Source organism: Caretta caretta, chromosome 1, assembly GCF_965140235.1.
Source record: "Caretta caretta isolate rCarCar2 chromosome 1, rCarCar1.hap1, whole genome shotgun sequence".
In the NCBI taxonomy this organism is placed as follows: Eukaryota; Metazoa; Chordata; order Testudines; family Cheloniidae; genus Caretta; species Caretta caretta.
Genome location: NC_134206.1, coordinates 35,628,454 through 35,640,925, shown reverse-complemented (window position 1 = coordinate 35,640,925; position 12,472 = coordinate 35,628,454).

Genomic DNA, 12,472 nt, shown 5'->3' with positions numbered 1-12,472 from the left:
GGTTCCTTCATTGAATAACAAAGGACAAAACTCATTTTTGGTTTTGTGGCTACCTGAAGGCATGGGGAAGCCTGAAGCCTACATACACTTCTAATTATATAACAATGAATAAATACTTAGTTCTTATGTAGCTGGGTTTGTGCCGTAGTATATGTTCTAGCAAAGCCTATTGTCTCATTTAAATCAAGATCGGCTCTCAGTTTATCAGCCCTTTATGGACTTCTGGTGAATTTGTCCCAAACAGGTGTAGAAAAACATGTAGCGTTTTGGTTAGGAAACTGAATGTTGGCTCAGGAGATATAAGGTCAATTCTTGGTTCTGCTGCAGACTTCCTGTGCAACCTTGGGTAAGTCACTTTTTTTATCTGTGCTTTAGTTCCCATCTGTAATATTCCCTTTGTCTCTTGCCTATTTAGATGGTAATCGCTTCAGGGCAGGGAACTCTTATTCTCCATATTGTGCTTTGCACAGTGGCACTGATCTTGGATAGTGCTACCCTAACACTAATAAATAATTTTATAACAATAATAATAATAATTAATAATTCCAACCAAGCAGAGTTCAAGAGACCCATACCTTGCTTTGTTGGAGAATAGGAATATCCGTGGGTGGCATGAGATCACCTGCTCCATTGTTTGCCTTCAGTTTTCCCTTTCACAAATCAGTACTTGAAGCCAAAAGTCATCAGTCCAGCTACAGCTACTGCTCAGGAAAATGTAAGGCCAAACAAATCTGCCAGACCAGTTACGACACTGGGAACACTAAAGCCTGCCTTCTTCCCTAGGAAGAGTGAGAGTACGTACACAGAAACCTGACCATCAGTAGCAGGCTAGCATGTCAAACCCTCATTCTGGTGTGGTACACACAGAAAATGGAGGAGCAGCACATGTAATAAAAGACATCTGCTGAAATTACAGGAAGTTACATTTATCCATTTGGTTCTGAGTATGGCTCAAGGAGTTCTATGTCTAGATTACAAGATAATTAGTTCATCATAGACCTTTACTATCTTTGACCATAACTGACATTTTGTTGGTAGAATCCACAGAGCAACCAAAAAGACACAAAGGGTCCTGTGGCACCTTATAGACTAACAGATGTATTGGAGCATGAACTTTCGTGTGTGAATAGTCTATAAGGTGCCACAGGACTCTTTGCCACTTTTACAGATCAAGACTAACGCAGCTACCCCTCTGATACAAAAAGACACAGTATCCTAGATTTTCAGAAGTGACTAGTGATTATGAGTGCCTCAATTTTTGGTTGCCCAAACTGAGATACTTAAAAGGCACCAGATATTCACAGGGTAGTTGCTCAGCACCCTCTGAAAATCAGGCCTTTAGAGGCTTCTTAATTTGGGCACCCAAAACCACTAGTCACATTTTAAAATCTTGGACAAAGACAATTTTCTGGCCATATTATAAAACCACTTGAAAGATGAGCTGGAAACAGCAAGTGTCAAATTAGTGGAGTTCCCAACTACATGCTTGAAAAGCTCAAGGAATAACTAAATGCTACAGATTATAGAAATGCCACCAACCTGGGTGAAGTAAATCTAATAAAGTATATTGTACCCCATTTAATGACTTCAAGATGAATTCTTACATTTGAGTTTATGTCCCCAGCATATTTGCTTTAGTAACCTTGCATGACAGGCTGTTACACATGGATCATTTTTATTTCTGGCATCTCTCATGACAGTGTTTTTCTGTAATTTTCTATTTAATTTCCCACTTGACCTATCTGTGGTAGAAGGCTAAAAATACTGATTCTGGAAAACCTAATTCACTATCTCATGAATAAAAGGTTTCTGTGCAATAAATAATTCTACAGGTTTTCAAAAATAATGCTGGATTCCGATGAAGTACAGAGGCTCTCTACATGAGAGTCAAAGGACTTCAGTTACATGATCCATTCTCTTTCAATGCATTCCCCGTGAATCATATCAACTGGGCACATTGTGTCATCCTTCAGTTAGATTTATTCTTATCACTACTTTTCTACTCTATGCTATATACACTATAGCAACTGTGTGAATAAATGTATCTGCTCACATATTTTATAATTTGCTTTCAAGAACACTGACTTTTTCCTGTGTCTTTTCAAATGCTGTTCATTGTTTCGAATGTACAAATAGGTAAGCTATTCCAAGTGGGGCTTTTCATGAAAACACTGACGATAAGTGGCCAAAGAGGAATTCAGAACAAGTCTTAACTATGAACATTCAGCCTATGCTCTTCCAGGTCCTACGTTCTTAAAAATATTCAAAGCCTCATATTGTGTGATGCTGCAGAATTTGCCACAGAATCCATTTTTTGTTACAAAATTGTGCTACAGAACCTAAAGTTTCAGTTTGTAATATGTTTCCAGTAGGGCTGTCAAGCCACTAATCAATCGTGATTAATCGTGTGATTAAAAAAATTAATTGCACAATTAATTGTACTGTTAAACAATAATAGATAAGGCTAAGTTTTTGTCACACAAATTTTTAGTAGAAGTCATGGACAGGTCACGGGCAATAGAGGAAAATTCACTGAAGCCTGTGACGTACTCCTGACTTCTACTAAAAATATGCATGACACCACCCAGGGGGGCCTGACTAGGAGCTCCTGGGTCCCCCCACCGCAGGTGGCTCCAAGCTTGGGCACCGCCACTTGCGGTGCCTCAGAGCTCCAGTGTACCCCCACCTCCTGCAGTGGCTCAAAGGGGGTTCCCCCTCTGCCTGCAGCGGCTCCGTGCTCCAGGGCTCCAGTGGCAGCTGGGAACTACAGAGCACAGAAGCTTCCAGGGGTCCTGCTGCACGTGATGGCTGGGAGCTGTGGAACACCCATGGTGGCTGGGAGCTCCCAAGGGTCTTGCTGCCCACAGCGGCCGCAAGCACTCCGGTGGCAGCCGGGAGCTCCAGGGATCCCTACTGCCCGGCGGCCGGGAGCTCGGAATCTCCCCGCTGCCTGGGAGCTCTGGGAACCCCTGCCTCCCCCTCAGCCTGGAAGCTGTGGGGCACCCCTGCCGCCCTCTGAGGCTGGGAGCTCAGGCCCCCACAGTTCCCAGCCACCAGGGGTGGTGGGGTAAACTGACAGCTCCCAGGCAGCAGGGGACTCAAATCACAGAGGTCTCTGGAAGTCACGGAAACTGTGACTTCGTGACCTCCATGACAAAATCGTAGCCCTAATAATAGAATACAATTTATTTAAATATTTTGGGATATTTTTTACATTTTCAAATATGTTGATTTCAGTTACAACACAGAATACAAAGTGTACAGTGCTCACTTTACATTATAAATATTTGCAATGTAAAAAAAAACAAAATAAATAGTATTTTTCAATTCACCTAATACAAGTACTTTAGTGCAATATCTTTATTCTGAAAGTTGAACTTACAAGTATAGAATTATGTACAAAAAATAACTGCACTCAAAAATAAAATAATGTAAAACTTTAGAGCCTACAAGTCCGCTCAATCCTACTTCTTGTTCATTTGCAGGAGATAATGCTGTTGTTTAACCATGTCACCTAAAAGCAAGAACAGACATTCGCATGGCACCGTTGCAGCCAGTGTTGCAAGATGTTGCGTGCCAGAGGCACTAAAGATTCATATGTCCCTTCATGCTTCAACTACCATCCCAGGGGACACGTGACCATGCTGATGACGGGTTCTGCTCGATAACAGTCCAAAGCAGTGCAGACCGACACATGTTTCTTTTCATTATCTGATTCATATGCCACCAGTAGAAGGTGGATTTTCTTTTCTGGTGGTTCGGGTTCTGTAGTTTCTGCATTGGAGTGTTGCTCTTTTAAGACTTCCGAAAGCATGCTGCACATCCTCCCTCTCAGATTTTGAAAGGCACTTCAGATTCTTAAATCTTGGGTTGAGTGCTTTAGCTATCTTTAGAAATCTCACATTGGTACCTTCTTTGTGTTTTGTCAAATCTGCATTGAAAGTGTTCTTAAAATGAACAACATGTGCTGGGTCATCATCCGAGACTGCTAAAACGTGAAATATATGGCAGAATTCAGGTAAAACAGAGCAGGAGATATGCAATTCTCCCCCCCCCCCCCCCAAGGAATTCAGTCACAAATTTAATTAACACGTCTATTTTTTTAAAGGAACATCATCAGCATGGAAGCATGTCCTCAGGAATGGTGGCTGAAGCATGAAGGGGCACATGAATGTAAATACCTTGCAATACCATGTGCCATGCGAACGTCATATTCTCACTTTGAGGTGACATTGTAAATAATAAGCGGGCAGCATTATCTCCCATAAATATAAACAAACTTGTTTGTCTGAGTGTTTGGCTGAAGTAGGACTCTAAAGTTTGACAGTGTTTTGTTTTTGAGTGCAGTTATGTAACCAAAAAAAAACAAAAAACCCTACATTTGTAAGTTACACTTTCAAGATAAAGAGATTTCACTACAGTATTTCAATGAGGTGAATTTAAAAATACTATTTCTTTTGTCATTTTTACAGTGCAAATATTTGTAATAAATAATATAAAGTGAGCACTGTACACTTCGTATTCTGTGTTGTAATTGAATTCAATATATTTGAAAATGTAGAAAAACATCCAAAATATTTAATAAATTTCAATTGGTATTCTACTATTTAACAGTGTGATAAAAACTGCAATTAATCACGATTAATTTTTTAAATCGTCATTTTTTTAGTTAATCGCGTGAGCTAACTGCAATTAATTGACAGCCCTAGTGTCCAGCTCTTCCAAATGTAATCCTACCCCCCTTTCTTTACTTTTAACAAAATTTGACTGTCCAATAAAGGAGGGGAAAAACCCTGAAACTTATTATTTAAATCATTGTATAAACTATACTGTGGCTAAATTGTCCAAGCCAAATTCTGCATTCAGAATACTCCTGCAACATCAATGACATTAAAGGAGTTACGTGGGTGTGGCTTGAGAACAATCTAGCATGCTATATTCCCCCCCCAGATTATGTTGCAAATATGTGCAGGTAAATATGTATCTGACATCCCTTTTCTGGATGGCACTTTGCAAATTACATAGTTCTGACTAGCTTGGTAGGATTTCAGAATGATAACGTATGACCCGGAATATTTTCCTTTTAGTAGAAAGTGCATATTTTACTGAACAAAGTCAAAGGATTTTCAAAATCATACTACTTCACTGCTATCTAACGCACTATGTACATCAGGCCAAAAGACTCTATGGTGAATCCCAATGTCCTGCTAAATCATCATAGGCAGGTCTATGCTACTACTTAAGTCAATCTAACTTACATCACTCAGGACTGTGAAAAAGACATCCTCCTCTCCCTCAATCCCCCCCGAGGAATGCAAGTTACAGTGACCTAAGTGCTGTCCACACCAGCACTATGTCGGCGGGAGATAGCCTTCCGCCGACATAGCTTCTGCCTCTCATGGAGGTGGAGTGATTATGCCCACAGGAGAGCGCTCTCTCATCAGCATAGAGTGTTTTCATCAGACGCACTACAGTAGCACAGCTGCTTTGGTGCAGCTGCACCGATGTAGTCCTTCTAGTATAGACCTGCCCATAGATTAATAGACTTTAAGGCCAGAAGAGACCAACATGATTATCTAATCTTACCTCCTGCATATTGCAGGCCCCAGAACCTCACTCACTCACTCCTGTAATAGGCTCATAACCTCTGGCTCAGTTACCGAAATCCTCAAATCTTGATTTAAAGACACCAAGTTAAAGAGAATCCACCATTTACTCTAGTTCAAACCAACAAGTGACCCATGCCCCACATTGCAGAGGAAGGTGAGCCTCTCACCCGCAGGCTTCCTGACAATCTCACCTGAGGGGAAAGTTCCTTCCTCACCGCCTGCGCATATGGGCAAAACCCAGCAGCCAGACACCTGGGAATGAATTCACTGTAGTAACTCCAACCCTCCCCATCTAGTCTCTCATCTCCAGCCATTGGAGATATTTGCTGACAACAGTCACATATGGACCATATCCAATTGTAGGCAGTCTCATCATACCACCCTCTCCACAAACTTATCAAGAGCAGTCTTGAAACAAGTTAGGTTTTTTGCCCGCACTACTCCCCTTGAAAGGCTGTTCCAGAACTTCACTCTTTTGATGATTTCAAGCCTAGTGAATTTGTTGAGGCCAGTTTATATCCATATGATCTTTTGCCAGCATTGGCCCTTAACTTAAATAACTGCTCTCCATCCCTTGTGTTTATCCTTCTGATATATTTATAGAGAGCAATCATATCTCCCCTCAGCCTTTGTTTGGTTAAGCTAACCAAGCCAAGCTCCTTAAATCTGCTCTCATGAGGTACATTCTTCATTCCTCTGATCATCCTATTAGCCCTCCTCTACACCTGTTCCAGTTTAAAATCATATGCATTAAACGTGTGAAACCAGAATTGCACACAGTATTCCAGATAAAGTCTCACTAGTGCCTTGCAGAATGGTTCTAACACTTCCCTATCGCTATTGGCAATACTTTGCTTGATGCACCCTAGGTTTGTCTCAGCACCATTTCAAAACTTTTGTCATTTAACATAACCTCTTGTGTCTGGTGCTGCCTAATATGTGTCCTCATACAATATATTCTCCGTGAAACACTGTCCTTCTTCCTGGATTATTTTAAATTTTGGTGACATTCACCACAAATTCAAATGTACATATTGGCAAAAAGTTTATCTGGGATGTTTTCAAATGTAATCTTCACAAGCAAACAGCAAAATTAAATATATGAGCATTTGTCACTATAATATCTATCAGATATTTTCTTGTGTGATCGTAATAAGACTACTTCTCTGTTTTCTCAGCATTTTCAGCGCATGGCCTTGTTCCTGATGGTACTTAACTAAAACACCATTACCAAAGGCTTATATAATGCTAGTATCTACAAAATTTAATTTGCTAAATGACCCTGTTTATTGTTCCCTTCATTACTGAAACTGAAGCCATTTTTACACGAGGGACTTTCAGGAAAAAAATTTCCATTGGTGTTAACTGAATGGTGTTAGCCCTAGTCCAAAGAGGGCTCCAGTACCTTCTGGCATTTTTTACCACAATCTCGGTTAAATATGCTTAGGAGTCAAAGCACAGATATAGGAGCTGGGCAGGTGCCTCCCATTTGTGCCTTTGAAAGCCTCACCTCAATATAGACATGGCCCAAGTGTCTTTGTGCGTGGCATGGTGATGGCATGCCTAAAGAACCCTTATTTTTTTAGAAATATATTGTAGAACATACAGGTATCTTACATTCCATCGAATGGCATATATTGAAGAATCAAATCTGTGACCACACCATCCAACTAGTTTCCCTTTTAATGGGGAAAATTCAGAAGTTCTCAGAGCAGAAAATCAGCCTTGCTTAGGTTTTTTTGGTTTTTTTGTTCTGTAGCCCTGAGGTTTCATTTTATAAAAATCCTCTTGTTTCTGATACTAAATGCAACTCAAGGCCTTTTTAAAGTAACACATCAATGAGCTTGTTTGCAAAAATAGAACATCTGACTGTTTGAAAGTAGCCCCAAACTGCTATTTAGTACACAAGATCACGCCAGCTGGCAATGTTTGTCTGAGATGATATGTCTTCAGGTAACTATGGAAACTCAACAATGATTCATTAGTACAGTGATGAGATTTACTTTTGTTTATGCTGCATATAAACACACACACAACTGAGAAGATGAGTTTCTGCAGCATACTACAGTACTGTGATCCCATAACATAAGCTGCAAAGGTCCTAAATTTTAAAAGGCAAGAACTGTATGATTGGTTTCTTAGGGCCAATCTCTGCCCCCATTTACAGTCATGCAATCCCATAATTTCACTAATGCTCATACTTTAAAAAAATGAAACCCAGTTTTAATCAAGAACTCTCGCCCTTGGACTTTGCTCAGAAATGGAAATCAGAAAATCTTGTGCTCAATAGTGATCTCTGCTCTGGTGTTTCTAAGCTACTTCCACAGCACAGACTAGCTAGAAAGTATCTGTATCTTCCCAAGTGGGAATTCCCAAAGCCGGGGATAGTCTGCAGATGGTGTATTGCCAGAGTACCTAGCTGCTATACCACTCCCCTAACATCCACAGCACAGGGGATGTGTTGGGGGGTGTACCCAAGGGGGAAGCAAGTGGCATGACCAGAGTATTTTCCTACCCATTAGTTCACACCTGACATATGAGTCTTTGAAACAGCAGTTCTGGGTTGATGCTAAACTATCCCACTTCCAGGATCAGGGAACCACAAATGGTTTCCCCTTCAGCTCTGCTCAGGCGACTCTGGGCACAGCTGACTGAGGATGTAGGCTCTACTCCAAGCTCTTGCTATGTGCTCATAGGGAAATCACTTCCTCCCTCTGTGCCATAGTGAAATAGCAATAATCATTAGAGGTGAGTGAAAGCGACTAACTGTGGGTTTTGGTTTTTTTAAAAACATTATGCAGCATCTTTCATTTACCAATTTTAGCCTCTATAATTGCAGAGCAATCTGATGCTGAAATTAAAAATGATGAATGCAAATTGAAGTGAAATCTTGAATAAAGCTACTCCACTTCAAAGAAAAATTCATCTCAGAGTTTGGAAGAAGGTGTAGAATAGTGGCCAGCTCACAGTTGTTTTTGTAGAGTTAGGAAGTGAAAGAGTAAGGGGCAAGGTAAGAAAGAAAGGGAGAGGTGTTCACATTCTCATTGACTTCCTGCCAAAGCCATTCATCACTGACAGCACGAGTAGCACAAAAAGAATATTCCTCACTTCAGATTCCCCATCAGCAGCATTTCTCTCTGAGGATCAACTTGACCACAGCTCCTGGGTCACTTAAGTACCATTTCTCAGTCTGCTTTATGCTACTTCCAGTCAGTTTCCATAGCTGGAGTATAAATTGCCAACAGCTGCTGTATGAAGAGTTTATTTGTTTGGGTCAGAATACAGAGTCAGAAGAACTTACCTTGCTTCTTGATGCAGCCTCTTTCTTCTGCCCCCTTCATAGATATCCCCATTCCTTTATCCCCCCCTTCCACAGCTGCTGCTTCAGCTTCCTGACCACTTCATGTTCACTGTCTTAAAAACCAAACGAGAAGACTGGCAAAAAGAGAGTACTTTATGCAAACACAGTAACAGTGTCAGGTTGGAGAGTGTCCTGGGTCTGAGACAGAGTGCTTGTTCCCCTATGCTAATATGAATGTTCACTAGCAGTGCTGCATGAAGTGAAATGATATGTCTTTATTAAAGATGCTAATGCAACAGAAATATCATGAATCAGGAAGCCCTAGGCCACAATATGAATGTTCCCTTTCTACAACTTGCAAAGAAAGGCATAGCTTTTTGAGGTAGCATCTCAGAACTTACACAAAACAGTCTGTCTATAAAAATGGCTTTTGCTAAATGATCTGACCAACATGAGCGGTTGATCCAATCAGAAAGCTATAATACATGCCATGTGACTCCACCATCATGTGATCGCTCACAACCAACCCAGCGATAAAGTACAAAATGAAATTCTGAAAAGAAAATATTTTTATTTTGAGTAAGTTAATGTGAAACACTTGAAATTCTCCATTATGATGAAACTTTAGCCCAATGCATCACCATTTAGTGAATAGAGTATCTGAAACTGTCAAATAGTGTTAACAGTAGTCCAACAGCAGCCTGTCTCACAGCAGTACAGTGAGACTTAAATCATTAAAGATTCATGAATGCCAAAGATGTTGCAAAGATCAATTATGGTCTTTCATGACTAGGTTTAGAGCTAGGAAAATATTAGAATGTATTCACACACACTAAATGTTATATGATCGCCTCAGAGAGAGCCCTGATGTGTGCATGCATGTACACACAAACACACACACACACACTATATAATATTATATTGTGACGGGGCAAGGCCAGATGGCTATAGAAAAGTAGTGGGAGATAGATATATTAGCTCCAGGCTAAACAAATCCCTGGTACCAGGATAAGTGAAATGGCAGCTGCTCCTGGTCAATTAAGACACCTGGGGCCAATTAAGAACTTTCCAGAAGGCAGGGAGAATGCTAGGTTGATTGGAACACCTGAAGCCAATCGGGGGCTGGCTGAAACTAGTTAAAAGCCTCCCAGTTAGTCAGGTGGGTGTGCATGTCAGGAGCTGTGGGAGGAAGTTGTGCTGTTGGAGAGACTGAGCAGTACACACCATATCAGGCACAAGGAAGGAGGCCCTGAGGTAAGGGTGAAGTGGAGCTTGAGGAAGTGAGGGCTGCTGTGGGGGAAGTAGCCCAGGGAATTGTACATGTCATGTTTCTGAAAGGTCAGCTACCATAGCTGATACTATTAGGGTCCCTGGGCTGGAGCCTGGAGTAGAGGGGTGGGCCTGGGCTCCCCCCTCTTTGCCCTCTGATTAATCTCTGAGACTGGGAGACAATAGAGACTGTCTAAGGAAGGATAACTTCTCCTCACCTCCCTTGCTGGTTTATGATGAAAATGGCTCAGTAGACTGTGACCCTTGTCTCTAGGGAGAGAAGGGTTACGTAGAGGGTCACAGTGAGCCTCTGAGGCTAGCAAAATCTGCCAGGAAATGTGGGACCCATGGAGGCAAGGACAGAGCTTTGTCACTATATATATAGTCACTATATATAACTATATATTAGGGGCTGGTGGAGTCAGAATTATATCCCCTTCTGTAGGGATGTGGTGGCAGTTTGCTTTCTATGCCTATTGGTCTTTGCAATTGCTACCTCTGTTAAGCAGCAATGGAGCTGCTCTCATTCTCTAGTTTTCTTTAAAAGAGATGTTTTTTCTTTGAATGTCATTTCTGGCTTCCAAAGTAATCCTGCTGAAAAAAAAATTGCATGAGGTGATGTTCATAATTGCCTACAAGTACCCAGAGAAATATTTCCTTCATGCCTCTCCTTCATTCAGCTGCCAAGCTTCTGCACTGGGGGCAGATGATAGAGGAGTCATTGCAAATCTTGTAAAAAACACCTTTTGCAGGCATTTCCAATACTATACTACTTGGCTTCAGCTGGGTCAAAACATAGAGCAGAAATAATGTACACACACACATATATATTTTTGCTTTCAGTATTTGTCAAGGCCAGGAAATGTAGGTAGATATGAATACTTAAAAAAAAACCTACTAAAAAACTCAACTAACATTTCTGAGGCAGGCAAAGGTTTTGTTCAAGCTAAGAACAAGTATGAGCTAGCTCATTCATTCCACTCTTTAGATCAAAACCTTGGGGAAGTCATTGAATACGTTGGGCCAGATTATGATCTAATTTATACCAGTGTAAATCCAGAGCAACTTCATTGCCTTCAAAAATTACTCCAGATTTATACCAGTGCATCTAAAAAAATCAGAATCTCACCTCTTGAGGTGGAATATTCTCTATATTTGCCTTTGGTCAGATGATGTATATTGTAAGACAAAGCCATTTTGGGTCTAACTTCCTTAATTTCCTTTATTTATACTCTTTACTGCCTGGTTCTCATTTGAAAGATTGGATATTTTGTTGTGATAGAACTGATTTTCTCTTAAACTCACATTTACCTACCTTATTGGAGTATTTCAGGGTTTGGTTTATAAATATGTGAATGGTGCTTTGAAGTTTAGAAAATCTTTTGAGGTTAGTATTGTTCTTAGTGGCTTTTCCTGTCTTTTCTGAAAGACATGATGCACTCGGAGAACCAGCTACTAACATTCCCGTCCTGCACTCCCATGTTCACTATAGTAATTAGGTAAACCATCTAAGCTGGTTACCCTCTGGACTGCTATGGGCTCATACCAAAAATGTTCTTGATTTGTACTAAGTAGCTTCCTCTGAAGTATCAACGCTGCCCACTGTCCGACAGCACACTTTGCTAGGTGAATCATTGGTCCTCTACCTTATAGTATGATGAAAAGATTCACAATGTGGCCTGGAAAAAAATACACATATTCATCAAACTGAATTTGTTACTTTATTTCTAAGGTCAGGACCCTGCATTGCTGAACAGTCAAGAGATAAACTGTATTCCAGTTTGTCTTGCCCCATCAAAATAAATACATGCCTCCTATGGCTGGAATGATCCCTCCTTTCCCAAAGTCCCAGGCTCTCACATTCTCACCACTCAAATCTCTCCTGAAAAGCCACTACTTCCAAAAGGCCCACCAACACTAACCTACATGGGCATCATATTATTCTTTTCTCTGTTCCGTGTTTTCACCCTCTCAATATGCTCTGGTGCCCGGCATTTCTCGGATCTTTGTCTTTAAGTCTTCATCTGTAAATATCATCTAAAATGATGTCATCAGTGACTAAATAAGTAAATGTAATCAATAAATCTTTGCTGACGTCTCTAGGAAAAACTAAAATCTTTTTAGTATCCTGTACTTAAAACAACATATCAGAAGCTGGAGTGACTACTGCCATTGAGGTACATAAATCAGGGGGTTAGCATGAAAATTGTTGAGGTATCTCAGTGGCATTAAGCAAAATGCATTCCTCACTGTATTATTAGTTTTATTCCAAAGAACCAGCAAGTGAGTACAT